This window comes from Thalassophryne amazonica, chromosome 9 (assembly GCF_902500255.1).
Source record: "Thalassophryne amazonica chromosome 9, fThaAma1.1, whole genome shotgun sequence".
Classification (NCBI taxonomy): Eukaryota; Metazoa; Chordata; class Actinopteri; order Batrachoidiformes; family Batrachoididae; genus Thalassophryne; species Thalassophryne amazonica.
In genome coordinates, this window is record NC_047111.1 from 63,494,532 (window position 1) to 63,509,879 (window position 15,348).

Sequence of the window (15,348 nt, forward strand, 5' to 3'; positions counted from 1 at the left end):
AACTGGCGACAGAGGCAGACAAAATGGCAGCGCTAGCGGACAGTACACTGTTCTAAACGCCACCTCCCGGTTAACGGCGTTCCAAACGGCCGATAGGCGGCGGTCAGTATAAAAACGCTAGCACGCTGCATGGAGGTCTCTCACTCGTGGCCAGCTCCAGATATTTTTGCAGAGAAGCTCCAGTATACCTCCTAAAATAAAATTGGCAGCGGCAAGGACTTACCAAGAGCTCTGGTTCAGAAGCAGAGGGTAGCCCTGTGGTGCAGACAAGCAACACGTTGAGGAGGGGAAAAGGAGAGAAAAGAAAAGGCTGAGAGATAAGCTCCCTGTCACTCCCTCCCCCTGCACTGACAGCTGCTTCAGCCTATTATACTCTGGGGGCGGTGCCTATAAGCAAAAGTTCCTGGAGTAACGCAGGATTTGCCTGAATAAAGCCATTATATTTAATTCGGTGAAAGCTGGAACATACCATTCAATGAGGGGAGCCAGAGTTGAATGGTACGTATCATTCGTATCACTGAACTCATAAACATTCATTATTTCTATAATGTACATCAAATGGTGTTTTTAATACTTATTTCAAATGTCCACAAAATCCACAATCCGGATCAGATCAGGATCAAACTTTGTCAGGTGACAGTGAGTGCCAGTCTGCACCTTTCTTTCAAATATAAGAGTGATTAGGGCATCTTTGATTAAGATGTATTGTAAAATATACATTAAATGGGTTTTCCAGCGTTAAATTTAAATGGCCACAAAATCTGTAATCTGGATCAGATACAAATCAACCTTTTACAGTCAATAAAGGCTATGATATAATGGCTGAGAGGATGCTTGTCATTTAATTGGTGGCTTGTAAATCATGTGACATGGATTTTTCGTACCATTTGCCATTGTGTTTCATTTACCGTGTAATAATTCTTTTTAGCATGCAATTTTCATACTATATGAAATGTGCTATTGCACACCCCAACCACCGTGGATGTTCATACTACCAGGGGCAAAAACATGCAAAACATGGTGGAGTTTGTTTTGCTGATGGATGACAATTTTGTTTGTTTGTTTGTTTATTCCAAGTCAACATATTATATAAACAATAATATAAACAATATAAACAAATAGTACAGTTTTATGTACACACGACACTGTTCATAAAATAGTGAAAAGAAAAAAGAAAATTAATAAAGACAAAAAAAGGCATAAATTAATTAACATAACATAAACAGAATCAACTTGGAAAGGAGTGGGATGAAGACAAGCTTATTGACTCCCACCCCCAATTCCATCCTCAATTAAATTTAATTACTTAAATGACACGGTTGTCGTCATTTTGAGCTTAATATTTCATATACGAGGTCTGTTAGAAAAGTATCGGACCTTTTTATTTTTTTCAAAAACTATGGATTTGAATCACGTGCGATTACATCAAACAAGCTTGAACCCTCGTGGGCATGCGAGAGTTTTTTCACGCCTGTCGGTTACGTCATTCGCCTGTGGGCTGGCTTTGAGTGAGGAGTGGTCCACCCCTCCCTTCGGAATCTCTTTGTCTGAGAACTTCCTGAGAGACTGACGCTTTGCTTGATCAAAATTTTTTCAAAGACTGTGAGGCACATCGAAGTGGACACCATTCGAGAAATTCAGCTGGTTTTCTGTGAAAATTTTAATGGCTGATGAGAAATTATGGACTGTTGCTGTCGCTTTAAGGACTGCCCACGGAGCGGGACGTCGCGACTTGCCCTGAGCCGCCGCTGTCTGCCTGTTTCGAGCTGAAAGCTTCCAAATTTAAGCCTCTGTTGACCCAGGACGTCGTGACAGAACAGAGAACTTTCAGAAGAGGTCGGGATCAGCAGTTTATCCGGACATTCCACTGTTAAAGGAGATTTTGTAATGAAAGAAAGTGCGGACGGGTCCGCGCGTTGGGACGCAGCCGGCGCCGCGCACCGCCACAGGAAAAACACCTCCGTTGGAAGCCTTAAGGACAAGTTGGAACACGTCCAGCTGTTAAACAATTTCTCAGATACTCACTCAACTGAAAGCCATCAAAAGCCGCCTGGTTTTTACAAATGGTTATCAACACGGTTCAGGTGGTAATCAATCCCACAACCTTTTTTTCTGTGAGGCAACAGTACTGTTGCCACCGTGCTGCCCTCTTTATTTACCATCAAATTATCATTAAATTTGCACAAAGGCATTTTATTTTCAACACCTTTTCACCTTTTTCACAGATGTTTTTGTTTCTTTTGTCTGTAGAACATAAATTAATGGGTTTAACATGGGTGGAATAACAGAGGTCAGAGACAGATTTATCATTCTGACATTTGGAGGTATGTACATAGGGAAGCTATATGTGATTAAAACTGGGAGGAAATAGATTGCCACTAATGAAAGGTGAGCACTGCAGGTTTTAAAAGCTTTTATTCTTTCCTGAACTGAAGTTACTTTAGCCAAAGCGCAGCCAATACATGAGTAACTGAACAAGATAAATGTCAGTGGAAACCAAAAAATAATAACTATTAACAGCCAGGCAATTACATGGCTGGGGATATTATCATTACAGGCCAGTGAATATATTTGTCCGTGATCACAGAAATAATTGTTAATAATCACTGATTTACAGATGGAAAGTCTTGTGAGAAGACCCACTGCAATTAGAAGTGCAACCATTGTTAAAACCCAGAAAAATCCAACCAAAGAAAACATGAACCTGTGTGTGACCTTCATGTGATAGTGCAGTGGGAAGGTGATCGCTACCAGTCTGTCATAGGAGAGAACAACCAGATTAAGAGCCTGCATAGAAAGACACATGTAGCAGAAAAAAAGAAATGTCATACAGTCATTATAGGAGATGATGTGGTGATTAAACAGAAATATGTCAAGAACCTTTGGTACCTGAACAGTGCTACCAAGCAGGTCTGTCCATGCAAGGTTAAAAACTGCAACATATTTTGCAGTTCTTAGATTTCTGTCCAACAATATTACAGCCATCACAGCTGTTTCCCAACACTGACACAATATAAACTAAAAAGAGAAAGACATAGTAATAGTTCATATGAGGTATGTCAGAAAATCCAGTTAATATGAAATATGGAGGACGAACAAAGGTGATGTTTCTTCCAAGAGCAGAGTTGAATAATCCCATTGTATGACTCGTTCAGCTTTTGCTGTCTGCAGCACTGTGGACAGAGCAGAATGTCTCTGTCAGTGAGAGCTCTGGCCTATAAGGTCTCTCTCTCTCTCTCTCTCTCTCTCTCTCTCTCTCTCTCTCTCTCTCTCTCTCTCTCTCTCTCTCTCTCTCTGGGAGCCTGCATCGCCTCAGATCCTGGATGGTAACCACCAAAGCAGACAACTGGTTGAGCCCAATCTGGTGAAATTAACAACTGTCTTCCACAGCAAGGTTGACTTGGTGTTCTGCAGCCACTGTGTTCCTCAACATTGATGCACCTGCCTGCTGAATTGTGCGCAGTGAAGTGTGCCACATGGCCAAAATGTCAAAGTTGACGCCCCTCATAATGCAAATGATACTCCTCAACAACACTGATAAACAATCGGCATCCATATAAAACAGCAAATCATTCACCTCTTTACAAATTTTTTTTTTTCCATCAATCATCAGTCCAAACACTGCACCAGGGCTTGAGGATTTGGGTGTCTTCCACTAATTATTATTATTATTATTTTTATTTATTTATTTATTTTTTGTAAAATTCAGTACACATAAAAAGGTATATACGGTTGTGCTCAAAAGTTTACATACTCTGGCAGAATTTTTTTAATTTTTGGGCCATTTTTCAGAGAATATGAATGATAACACAAAAGCTTTTTTTCACTCATGGTTACTGATTGTGTGAATCTATTTATTATCAAACGGTGTTGACTCTTTTAAAATCATATTGACAACAGAAACTACCCAAATGACCCTTGTTCAAATGTTTAATACCCCAGCCCTTAATACTATTGCCCCTTTTAACATAAATGACAGCTTGGAGTCTGTTGTTGTAGTTGTAGATTGAGGCTCTTGATTTTCTGTGATGGTAAAGCTGCACATTCTTCTTGGAATAAAGCCTCCAGTTCATAATTCCTGGGCTGGCTTGCATAAACTGCACGTTTGAGATCTCCCCAGAGTGGTTCAATGATATTGAGGTTAGGAGACTGAGATAGCCACTCCAGAACCTTTATTCTGCTGTGGCCATTGACAGGTCGATTTAGCCTTGTCGATTTGTGTTTTGGATTGTTATCATGTTGGAACGTCCAAGTACATCCCATGTGCAGCTTCCGGGCTGATGGGTGCAAATTTTTCTCTTGTATCTTCTGATTACATGCTACATTCATCCTGCAATCAACTGTGCCCACTTTTCCTGTGCCTTTGTAGCTCACACATTATATTTTTCTTTTTTTTTTTGATCCCCAAAACATCAACATTCCATCTCCATGCTTCGCAGTAGGAGTGATATAGCTTTCATCATAGGCCTTGTTGACCCTGTCCAAATATAATGTTTATGATTCTGGTCAAACAGTTCAGTTTTGGTCTCATCACTCCAAATGTCTTTGTTCTCTGTGCTGAGTGGCATATTGTAAGCAGAATACTTTGTGGCATTTGTGTAGTAATGGCTTTCTTCTGACGACTCGACCATGCAGCCCATTTTTCTTCAAGTGCCTCCTTTTTGTGCATCTTGAAACAGCCACAACACTTTTTTTTCCAGAGGGTCCTGTATTTCAGCTGAAGTTATTTGTAGCTTTTTCTTTACATCTCAAACAATTTTCCTGGCAGTTTTTGCCAGAATTCTTGCTGGTCTACCTGACCATGGTTTGGTTCCAAGAGAATCCTTCATTTTCCACTTCTTAATTAGAGCTGGATCATTCCATGTCAATTCAAGGATTATTTGAGGGGCCTCACGCACTTTGTCTCAGATTTTCTTTAAATTTTAATCAACTATTTCCAGACTAATCAGAACAACAAATCTGAAGTTTGAGGCCTGTAGGCCAAGTAGTTTCTGAGATATGGCCAATTTGCATGGGGTCTACCATTTTTTAGGCAAAAAATATGGCCGTCATTTCTGGAGCCATGTTCAAGGTAGAATATCTCAGCAAATGATGGACTTAGAGGCCTGAAATTTTCTGTGACAGTTGTCATGGACACCTAGACCTGGACTATAGTCAAACAACAGACATTGACTGTTGGGAAAGTGTAAGTACACGGACCCACAACAGGGGGCGCAAATGAACGGACAATGGAATAGGTCAAATAACACACTTTACTGTTGTGAATATGCACAACAAGTACAACAGATTACAATAATGGACAAAGTCAAATTCACACAGGTGTCGTGTGGGCAGGCTCGAAGATAGGAGACGCCTCTCCAAAGTAGAACCAGAACCACACGGTTTCCTCCACCACCAGACCCCGGGAATACTGGAGCCGCCAAGTCCCGAACTCCCAGGTGGCCACTGCCTCCGCGTGTCGGACCTGGTACTGCTGGCGAGGAACAAAGGACAATTAAAGGAGGGCGCGTTCGCACCCAGGAATCCGAACGGCAGGTAAGTTACCTCCACCTCTCGTTGGAAAATACTATCAGAGCAATGCACAAAAGTCACAAAGATCACTGTTAAACAGTCAGCTGAGCACGTTACCTTCTCGGTAGAAACGATATCTCGGCAAAGAGGTGGAGGCGTCGTCCTGCTGATATTCCCCTGTTGATCAGATGATGGGTAACAGCTGTTGCAGGTGATGCGTGACAGCTGTCACCCTGGCTGCTCCTGTGAGGCGGCTGCGCCCTCTCATGCCTGAAGCCCGCACTTCAGGCAGGGCGCCCTCTGGTGGTGGGCCAGCAGTACCTCCTCTTCTGGCGGCCCACACAACATTGACACTAAACTGTGAAGTTTATGTATGCTCAAACTATGGGAAATATTAAATTGACTATTGCGAGCATCCATGTTTGAGACACTGAAGCATACATTACACTCAAAGAAGCCTTTCCATTTCTTGGCTCTTTAATGCCAGCTATACTGGCTATGAAATATGTAAATTTGGCATATCTGTGGTAAACAGTTATTGTGGGAGAAACCTCTGAAATCTGAAAAAAACATTTTGTGGTTGAATTTTATTAGAAGAAAAGCTCATGTGGGCAAGTATATAAATCTCTTCAAACTGATTCCATTTTGAAGGTACTGATATCTACTTAATGTGTTATAAATATGGCCTTCTTTGTGAAATTTCTTCCTGGTTAATTTAAGCATCCAATTATGGCTAATTTGTGCACTCACAAATGTATTTCTAGAGCTGAAATGACAATTTCATTTTAATTGTGCACAAACTGCATTCATATGATTCATGGCACACCCCAGAATACTTGCACATAGATCTGCCAGGGGGATTTCCCAAGGTTTCCATGTTTACAAGGCTTATATCCACCTGCATGATGAGCAATACAGTGAATTTAGTACTGCATGTCTGGACATGTCCAAAGCTGCTGCTCTCAGTCTGGTTGGAGTAAGAATGGCTGCACATCTTCCTCCCTGTTCTTTTTGGTCTGATGAAAGTGAATGTCATCACACTTCTTTCTGCAGGTGAATATTTTGATGATCTACATTTCAGATATCTTTAAACAGACCAATAAACACTGAATGCAGTTTTTCTGTTGGTATTGATCAGTCTTGTAAGAGTCATGTAATGCTTTGGAATAACACTTTTCAGTTTCATGGTTTCTTGTAGGAAACAAGGGGTCAAGCCCATCACAGATCTCAATTCTACCCCTCTGCCCTTCCCCTTACCCCTTCCCCTACGTTTTGCGCAGGCACGAGAGACAGAGGGGTGTCTCAATTCTCTTTTTGGAGCAAGGCGGAGGGGTAGGTGAAGGGCTTCAAACCCCTCCAAACGGAGTGTGCATCCAGATTTACTCCGTTTGGAGGGGTAGGAGGAGCTTACCGATGTCTCCAAAGAAACAAACATGGCGCCCAGAGCCACAAAAATGAAAATGGCGTTCATTACAAATGATGCTGTTTAGAAAGTTATAACTTGCCAAAAAACTTTACAGGCCGTTGCCTATGACAGCAATGTGTATGCTGGTGGATGCATGTTGCGTATATTGTCGTTCTGAGGGATATCGTAACTTCGCTCGTGCGCTGAGGCTTTATAATGCATATACACACAAACGATATGATAAGACACTTATTTCTCACAATGGAGAAAATCGTGATAAAGGATAAGCACGTTAATTCGTATGTTCATAAATCATTGGATAATAGCGATCCCTGCTGTTGGATTTCAACGTCTGTAACGTGTGTGTACTTTGTAAACAAACAGGGAGCCCTGAGCACATTCGTCTCCTGATAAGCTTTCAGGCAGAAAATGAGAAGTTTCACCAATGGGAATAAGTTGGAAAATATATACACACATGTACAACACATAACCTGATGTCCTAATAGACTTCTATTATTTGTCAAGGAAATTTCTAAAGGAAATAGGGCTGGATGCAAAAAATGGGAGAATTTGAAAAAGAAATATAAGGTTAACAGAACTAGATGCAGCCCATAACATACATACAGGTGCTGATCAATTAGAATATCATGAAAAAGTTTATTTCAGTAATTCCATTCAAAAAGTGAAACTTGTATAATGTATGCATTCATTCCACATAGACTGATATATTTCAAGTGTTTATTTATTTTAATTACTAATTAATTAATTACTAATCAATCAATTAATGATTAATCAAACAATATTATGTATTACTATTACTGATTAATTATTATTATTAGTATTATTAACATAAATTAATTACTAATTAATTATTAATACTATTATTTATTATTAGTATACATTACAAATTAATTCAATTAATTAACATGACATGATTGTGATGCATCAAAGAAATCTGCGACTTCTGTTTCTTTGCATTTACGCAGAAAGGCAAGAAAATAAAAAGAGCAAACAGGCTACTGCAACAACTTGCGCTTCGGTTGCCATGTTGACAAACAGTGAAGACGGCAGTTTGACATGGGCAGGTTTTTTCTCCTAAGGCGGCGGGGTGTCTCAATTCATAGGGCTAGAGGCATACCCCTTCACCTTACCCCTTGTTTTAAAGGGGTAGGGGTAGGGCCAAGGGAAGGGGTACAAAAGAGAATTGAGATTGGGGGTTGGATGATGCAATAAGAGAACTTCTGCTTTGCAGAACAGGCACATCACACAACATCACACTTATGCAGGTGGATATAAGCCTAGTAACCATGGAAACCAAGGGGAACCCCCTTGGCAGATCTATGTCCAAGCATTCTGGGGTGTGCCATGAATCGTATGAATGCAGTGTGTGCACACAATTAAAATGAAATTGTCACTTCAGCACTAGAAATACATCCATCCATCCATCCTCTACCACTTAGTCCAATTATGGGTCGCGGGGGGCTGGAGCCTATCCCAGCAGTCATAGGGCGTGAGGCGGGGTACACCCAGGACAGGACGCCAGTCTGTCGCAGGGCCACAAATAGACAAACAAACACAGACACACCCACACGCACACCTAAGGACAATTTTAAAGATTCCAATCCACCTCACCCGCATGTCCTTGGATGTGGGAGAAAACCGGAGCACCCGGAGGAAACCCACACAAACACGGGGAGAACATGCAAACTCCACACAGAAAGGCCACGGGAATTGAACCCATGACCTTCTCGCTGTGAGGCAACAGTGCTAACCACTAAGCCACCGTGCTGCCCCTAGAAATACATTTGCCATAAAAATTAGTCATAATTGGATGCTTAAATTAACCAGGAAGGAGTTTCATAAAGAAGGCCATATTTATAAAACAAAGTAGATATCAATACCTTCAAAATGGAATCAGTTTGAAGAGTTTTATTTACTGCCCACGAGCTTTTCTTCTAATAAAATCGACCACACAATGTTTTTTTCAGATTTCAGAGGTTTCTCCCACAATAACTGTTTACCACAGAAATGCCAAATTTACATATTTCATAGCTAGTATAGCTGCCATTAAGGAGCCAAGAAAAGGAGAGGCTTATTTGAGTGTAATGGTATGAATCAGTGTCTCAAACATAGATGCTCGGAATGGTCAATTTAATATTTTCCATAGTTTGAGCATACATGAACTTCACAGTTTAGTGTCAATGTCTGTTGTTTGACTATAGTCCAGGTCTGGGTGTCCATGACAACTGCCACAGAAAATTTCAGGCCTCTAAGTCCATTATTTGCTGAGATATTCTACCTTGAACAAGGCTCCAGAAATGACGGCCATAATTTTTGCCTAAAAAACGGCAGACCCCATGCACACTAAATTGGCCATATCTCAGAAACTACTTGGCCTACAGGCCTCAAACATCAGATTTGTTGTTCTGAATAGTCTGGGAATATTTTATTAAAATTTGAAGAAAATCTGAGACAAAGTGCGTGAGGCCCTCATTGAATTGACATGGAATGACCCAGTTTGAACACTGCTGATTGGCATTCTCAGTCCCTTGGATAGCTTTTCATATCCCTTTCATTTTTTATACAGTTCAATTACATTTCTTTGACTCGTCTTTTGCTTTACCCTTTCGATACTTTAACGTTTCCCATAATTCCCCTGCGCTTCCCAGAATGCACCTTGTCGCCAGCAGAGTTCTGGCATTTCAAAGCCATGTAAACAATGGCTAGCGAGGATGTGGATGACGCTGATTCAGCGAGTTCATGAGCAATTACGATGATCAGTGTTGCCACAGTTACTTTGAAAAAGTAATCAATTTACTGATTACTCCTTAAAAAGTAACATAGTTACTTTACTGATAACTCAATTTTAAAAGTAACTCTAGAGTTACTTTATTTGTTCCATTCAGCAGCTGCCGACAACAAGCCCCTGCCACCTCAATATGAAAATAACCCGTTTTGCCTATACTCACTTTATAGTCACCCTTCTTGACTTCAATGAATATAAATACTTGTTTTATAAAAAATAAAATAAAGACATCTTTCTTGACCTCATACTTAACTGTTGACAGCACTGTAACTGTAAAACTTACAATTTATAATATACATTGTTTATAAATGTAGGTATTAAATTCTTTCTAACATTTTTTCGAACATTTAAATTCTTTCTCAACATTTTAATTGTTATTATTATTATTATTATTATTATTATAGCATTAGCAGTAGTAGTAGTAATATGAAAATTGTCTTCAAAGTGGACCTTTAATCTAGGGGCGCCCTCCACCACACCCCTTTGCGCCTGGATTCACCCCTGCATGGCCGTCTGAGCAGGAAGAACGGATGTTTTTCAAATTGCCACGAGACAGCGCCTACGTGCATGCGTGATGACATTACAACTCTGTCTGGTTAGGGAGACGTGGTTTCGTTCAACAACAAGAACTGTCTCGTGTGGTTGGAGTTGTGTGTCAGTAGGATTAGCCTTTTGAATGCTTGAATCATGATGTCAGTCACACGAAGAAATCAAATAGTGAAAACATTTTCATTTCACCCAGAATGTTGGTATTTTGTTCACTGAACTTTCCTAGCAACAAAGCCCCGGTCACACAGCACTAACGAAGAATACTTAAGCCAAAACTGAACAAGAAATCTGGATTTATGTTGACTTTCAGAGACATCATTTAACCATAGTCCAGTTTCACTCCTGTACGAATCCCGACGTCAACTTCAATTTATCCGTATTCTGTTTTGTTTTCTGTCTTGACGGTTCCTCATCGTTTGCATCATTCCTGTACCGTGTCAGCATTCTGTTTGATTGTCGTCCAATTTTGTCCAACCTCCCAAGTCCGTTGTCTTGCACAAACATTGTACACACACACAAACTGCTCTGCACCACAGAAGGCTGTGCCCACACACACAAACAGCTGTGCGCCTCAGATGGCTGTCCGCACGTTTGATTGCCATCTTTGGCTGGAGAGGCTGTGCGCACACAGAAACAGTTGTCTAGACAACCAGAACTCGTGCCTGTGTGCCAAATTTGGTGCTTGCATCACCATTTGAACGATCCCTCAGTAAATAGTCACTTATCTGCTGCACTATGTGGGCATGAACACACTTAGTGAGATTATCCTTAGCCATAACATACACTCAACAAAAATATAAACGCAACACTTTTGGTTTTGCTCCCATTTTGTATGAGATGAACTCAAAGATCTAAAACTTTTTCCACATACACAATATCACCATTTCCCTCAAATATTGTTCACAAACCAGTCTAAATCTGTGATAGTGAGCACTTCTCCTTTGCTGAGATAATCCATCCCACCTCACAGGTGTGCCATACCAAGATGCTGATTAGACACCATGATTAGTGCACAGGTGTGCCTTAGACTGCCCACAATAAAAGACCACTCTGAAAGGTGCAGTTTTATCACACAGCACAATGCCACAGATGTCGCAAGATTTGAGGGAGCGTGCAGTTGGCATGCTGACAGCAGGAATGTCAACCAGAGCTGTTGCTCGTGTATTGAATGTTCATGTCTCTACCATAAGCCGTCTCCAAAGGCGTTTCAGAGAATTTGGCAGTACATCCAACCAGCCTCACAACCGCAGACCACGTGTAACCACACCAGCCCAGGACCTCCACATCCAGCATGTTCACCTCCAAGATCGTCTGAGACCAGCCACTCGGACAGCTGTTGAAACAATCGGTTTGCATAACCAAAGAATTTCTGCACAAACTGTCAGAAATCGTCTCAGGGAAGCTCATCTGCATACTCGTCGTCCTCATCGGGGTCTCGACCTGACTCCAGTTCGTCGTCGTAACCAACTTGAGTGGGCAAATGCTCACATTCACTGGCGTTTGGCACGTTGGAGAAGTGTTCTCTTCAACTCTATGCAAAGGAGATGTGTTGCACTGCATGAGGCAAATGGTGGTCACACCAGATACTGACTGGTATCCCCCCCAATAAAACAAAACTGCACCTTTCAGAGTGGCCTTTTATTGTGGGCAGTCTAAGGCACACCTGTGCACTAATCATGGTGTCTAATCAGCATCTTGATATGGCACACCTGTGAGGTGGGATGGATTATCTCAGCAAAGGAGAAGTGCTCACTATCACAGATTTAGACTGGTTTGTGAACAATATTTGAGGGAAATGGTGATATTGTGTATGTGGAAAAAGTTTTAGATCTTTGAGTTCATCTCATACAAAATGGAAGCAAAACCAAAAGTGTTGCATTTATATTTTTGTTGAGTATATATCTTAAATGTCAGCAGGCTCGCGTGCACAGATGTGCCTGCAGTTCAACACTTACAGTAATGTTCAGAATAATAGTATTGCTATGTGACTAAAAAGATGAATCCAGGTTTTGAGTATATTTCTTATTGTTACATGGGAAACAAGGTACCAGTAGATTCAGTAGATTCTCTCAAATCCAACAAGACCAAGCATTCATGATATGCACACTCTTAAGACTATGAAATTAGGCTATTAGTAAAAAAAAAAAACAAAGCAGAAAAGGGGGTGTTCACAATAATAGTAGCATCTGTTGTTGATGCTACAAACTCAAAACTATTATGTTCAAACTGCTTTTTAGCAATCCTGTGAATCACTAAACTAGTATTTAGTTGTATAACCACAGTTTTTCATGATTTCTTTACATCTGCGAGACATTAATTTTGTTGGTTTGGAACCAAGATTTTGCTCATTTACTAGTGTGCTTGGGGTCACTGTCTTGTTGAAACACCCATTTCAAGGGCATGTCCTCTTCAGCATAAGGCAACATGACCTCTTCAAGTAGTCTGACATATCCAAACTGATCCATGATACCTGGTATGCGATATATAGGCCCAACACCATAGTAGGAGAAACATGCCCATATCATGATGCTTGCACCACCATGCTTCACTGTCTTCACTGTGAACTGTGGCTTGAATTCAGAGTTTGGGGGTCGTCTCACAAACTGTCTGCGGCCCTTGGACCCAAAAAGAACAATTTTATTCTCATCAGTCCACAAAATATTCCTCCATTTCTCTTTAGGCCAGTTGATGTGTTCTTTGGCAAATTGTAACCTCTTCTGCACGTCTTTTATTTAACAGAGGGACTTTGCGGGGGATTCTTGCAAATAAATTAGCTTCACACAGATGTCGTCTAACTGTCACAGCACTTACAGGTAACTCCAGACTGTCTTTGATCATCCTGGAGCTGATCAATGGGTGAGCCCATTCACCCAAAATGACAGATATTTGCCCGAGTTAGACATTTTCTGAACGTCGGGACTCAGAAAATGCATACAGCACGACAACAGCATGTTATTTGCATTATTATCACTTTTTACTGAGATACACAACATGTAACGCGTACATAAAAAGTTGGCTCACTTAACTCTTGTCATGTCGGCTAGCGCGCTGCTCTCTGATTTCGACAGTGCATCCTCATCAAGCTGGCTGCTTCAGCTGCTGTTCATTGTCGTACTATCCATGAGAAAATCATCCAGAATATCCATATTGGGACCAAAACACACTTCTCGCCTTTTCATCTTTTCCTCTGTGGACAGTTTTTTTTTTTTCCCCTCTGCGGACAGTTCTTGGGCTGCGTGCTATGACATTTGTTTACGCACAGCTGGCGGGTATAGCCAGGTAGTGTCGACGTAAATCTATGATACCGGCCCAGCAACGCCCTGGTAAAGTGATAATAATATACGAATATGAGTCTAAACGCGTTCATCTGGACAGTGCAAGCATACATGAAAATCCATTAATGAGTAATAAAGGTGTTAAGTTCCTCCACCAAATGTTGATCAGATAAAACAGTTTTAACTTGACATTTAAAACAGACTTGATGGGAGGTGATGGTCTAGTGGTTAAGTGTTGGGCTTGAGAATTTTAAGTCTGATGTTGCTACCAGTGGTGGGCACAGATAACCAAAAAATTAACTTCGATAACAGATAATCAGATAACTGAAAAGTTATCTTTGATAAAGATAAAACACCCAAAAATGTATCGTAAGTTACAGATAACCAATTAATTCCAATATTGTCTCTGGTACATTTACAACAACTTTTAGGACAACCTGATAATAATGAATTACAATAGTCCAGCCTAGAGGAAATAAATGCATGAATTAGTTTTTCAGCATCACTCTGAGACAAGACCTTTCTGATTTTAGAGATATTGCGTAAATGCAAAAAAGCAGTCCTACATATTTGTTTAATATGCGCTTTGAATGACATATCCTGATCAAAAATGACTCCAAGATTTCTCACAGTATTACTAGAGGTCAGGGTAATGCCACCCAGAGTAAGGATCTGGTTAGACACCATGTTTCTAAGATTTGTGGGGCCAAGTACAATAACTTCAGTTTTATCTGAGTTTAAAAGCAGGAAATTAGAGGTCATCCATGTCTTTATGTCTGTAAGACAATCCTGCAGTTTAGCTAATTGGTGTGTGTCCTCTGGCTTCATGGATAGATAAAGCTGGGTATCATCTGCGTAACAATGAAAATTTAAGCAATACCGTCTAATAATACTGCCTAAGGGAAGCATGTATAAAGTGAATAAAATTGGTCCTAGCACAGAACCTTGAGGAACTCCATAATTAACTTTAGTCTGTGAAGAAGATTCCCCATTTACATGAACAAATTGTAATCTATTAGACAAATATGATTCAAACCACCGCAGCGCAGTGCCTTTAATACCTATGGCATGCTCTAATCTCCGTAATAAAATTTTATGGTCAACAGTATCAAAAGCAGCACTGAGGTCTAACAGAACAAGCACAGAGATGAGTCCACTGTCCGAGGCCATAAGAAGATCATTTGTAACCTTCACTAATGCTGTTTCTGTACTATGATGAACTCTAAAACCTGACTGAAACTCTTCAAATAGACCATTCCTCTGCAGATGATCAGTTAGCTGTTTTACAACTACCCTTTCAAGAATTTTTGAGAGAAAAGGAAGGTTGGAGATTGGCCTATAATTAGCTAAGATAGCTGGGTCAAGTGATGGCTTTTTAAGTAATGGTTTAATTACTGCCACCTTAAAAGCCTGTGGTACATAGCCAACTAACAAAGATAGATTGATCATATTTAAGATCGAAGCATTAAATAATGGTAGGGCTTCCTTGAGCAGCCTGGTAGGAATGGGGTCTAATAAACATGTTGATGGTTTGGATGAAGTAACTAATGAAAATAACTCAGACAGAACAATCGGAGAGAAAGAGTCTAACCAAATACCGGCATCACTGAAAGCAGCCAAAGATAATGATACGTCTTTGGGATGGTTATGAGTAATTTTTTCTCTAATAGTTAAAATTTTGTTAGCAAAGAAAGTCATGACGTCATTACTAGTTAAAGTTAATGGAATACTCAGCTCAATAGAGCTCTGACTCTTTGTCAGCCTGGCTACAGTGCTGAAAAGAAACCTGGGGTTGTTCTTAT

At 40.5% G+C, this 15,348-nt stretch overlaps 1 pseudogene; it reads right to left on the minus strand.

Moving 5' to 3' along the window:
* Window positions 1-2,199: 2,199 nt before the first annotated feature.
* Window positions 2,200-3,139, minus strand: LOC117517942 (annotated as a pseudogene).
* Between the last annotated feature and the right edge of the window lie 12,209 nt (window positions 3,140-15,348).